Source organism: Perca fluviatilis, chromosome 11 (assembly GCF_010015445.1).
Source record: "Perca fluviatilis chromosome 11, GENO_Pfluv_1.0, whole genome shotgun sequence".
NCBI classification, from domain to species: Eukaryota; Metazoa; Chordata; class Actinopteri; order Perciformes; family Percidae; genus Perca; species Perca fluviatilis.
The window spans coordinates 2,573,841-2,576,340 of record NC_053122.1 but is presented as its reverse complement, the minus strand read 5'-3'; the positions used below and the strand labels follow the sequence as shown (position 1 = coordinate 2,576,340).

The 2,500-nt window shown below is 43.0% G+C and overlaps 1 protein-coding gene across 1 annotated transcript in view; it reads left to right on the top strand.

Annotated features, from left to right (window-relative positions):
• The window catches only part of lamc1 (laminin, gamma 1), an 82,627-nt gene that overhangs the window by 25,137 nt on the left and 54,990 nt on the right, over nucleotides 1–2,500 (top strand). The gene's annotated exons all lie outside the window — the stretch shown is intronic.

Sequence of the window (2,500 nt, the reverse complement as noted above, 5' to 3'; positions counted from 1 at the left end):
TACTGATGGCTGCATTCCACTTAGGAGAGGTCCTGGTATTAAACCATTACTGATGGCTGCATTCCACTTAGGAGAGGTCCTGGTATTAAACCATTACTGATGGCTGCATTCCACTTAGGAGAGACCCTGGTATTAAATCATTAATGATGGCTGCATTCCACTTAGGAGAGGTCCTGGTATTAAACCATTAATGATGGCTGCATTCCACTTAGGGGAGGTCCTGGTATTAAACCATTACTGATGGCTGTATTCCACTTAGGAGAGGTCCTGGTATTAAACCATTAATGATGGCTGCATTCCACTTAGGAGAGGTCCTGGTATTAAACCATTACTGATGGCTGCATTCCACTTAGGAGAGGTCCTGGTATTAAACCATTAATGATGGCTGCATTCCACTTAGGAGAGACCCTGGTATTAAACCATTAATGATGGCTGCATTCCACTTAGGAGAGGTCCTGGTATTAAACCATTAATGATGGCTGCATTCCACTTAGGAGAGGTCCTGGTATTAAACCATTAATGATGGCTGCATTCCACTTAGGAGAGGTCCTGGTATTAAACCATTACTGATGGCTGCATTCCACTTAGGAGAGGTCCTGGTATTGGTCATGCTGACTCACTGAAATATCTTACTGGGACACTTGATGGAACTGAGCCATCGTTAAGGTTATCAGTCTCAGAGTTCACAGAAACAGTGGTGGTCCGATTCTGATTTAATAACATGTTATCAGAGCCATATATCAGCTGGTACACAGTCTCCAGTTGGTTTTATTATGACAGAGTAGCTGTCCAAATGCTCTACATGCGATCTGATGCTGATTTTAATCACCAACAGACTGTAGATGATCTGTAATCTGATCAGGTTTAATCTCTCTGACTTCTAAACATCACTACCAGCCACACAGCTTGTCTTCTGTTCAGAATCAGCTTTTTAAATCAGACAAATCACAGTTAAAATCCCTCCAATTCAAAATCAATACAATGTTTATATAAAAAGTCATCGTGTTGAGTCGATGCTGAACCAATCAGCTGTTCGATCAGCTGAGAGACCAGCGTGTGTGCATCAGACGTCGGAGCAAGTCGGGATCAAGTCGGACACAAGTCTACCCAGCATGCATCGGGTGATCGATTCTGCGCAGACCTGGCTCATCTCCAACGAGCCTAATGTCTGCTGAGAAAAAGGCCCATCTCAGGAAGAAAAAGACCTTCATTTGGCTCTCTTGGTAGCTAATTGGAAGTCTCTTTGCATGAAAGCCTGACACGTTCTTTAATGTGAGAACAGGAGTTTGCGTTATCTCGTTATGATCGTGTTAATTTGGACATTCAACTTCAAGATTTAGGTAGCACACCTAAAATACAACTAGTACTGCAGTTACCACATGTAAAGTTACTTTGTGAGTCGATATACAGTACAGGCCGAAAGTTTGGACACACCTTCTCATTCAATGCTTTATTTTCATGACTATTTGCATTGTAGATTCTCACTGAAGGCATCAAAACTATGAATGAACACATATGGAGTTATGTACTTAACAAAAAAGTGTGAAATAACTGAAAACATGTCTTATATTTTAGATTCTTCAAAGTAGCCCCCTTTGCTTTTTTGATAATCCTGCAAAACCCTTTGGTGTTCTCTCAATGAGCTTCATGAGGTAGTCACCTGAAATGGTTTACCTTCACAGGTGTGCTTTTGTAGGGTTCATTAGTGGGATTTTCCCTTATTAATAAAAAAGCAAGGGTGGCTTTCACTGGCCATGAAAAAAAAGGGTACTTTGAAGAATTTCGTTAACATGCTTTTAATCCATATATCAATCATACCTTTGATCTTCAGTGAAAAAACTAATAATATATTATTTAATAAATAGTCAATAGCTCAGCCCCTATCTGTTAAAGCCCAAAAACCCAACAGGTGAACAGGTGAAGAAAACATATGTTATCACTTCTGCTCAAACCACCATGAACATGCAATATAAGCACTTATAATTACCATCCACAATGGCTCCACCCAAACACACAGTAAATAACTACAGCCCACCTAGCCTAGCTTTAGCAAAAAGACCGACTGACTTTACCTGGTGTGTGCGAGAAATGCATTTAAAATGGGGGGCCAACTTTTACCAATTTCAAAAGCGAGCTTGTGTACTTTGCATTGATCCCTCTGCTGCGACAACCGTTTTAGGTCCTCCCCTGGCCGTTAACCATGTATTCATCTTCTCGGCTCTCTCCTGTCTCACTGTCTTCTCTCTCCCTGTCCCCTCTGTGGCCTGTCTCTCTTCTGCTCTGTCGTCTGTTCTCTGTCACCTCCCGCCTGTCCTCTCTCTGTCTCTGCGTCCCTCTGCCTCTCTCTCTGTCCACTGTCTCTCTCTCTGTCCTGTCCGTCCTGTCCTGTCCTGTCCCTCTCTCTCTCTCTCCCTGTCCTGTCGTCCCTCTGTCCTCTGTCTCTCTCTCTGTCCCTGTCTGTCCCCTCTCTCCCCCTGTCCATGTCCCCTCCCCCGGCTGT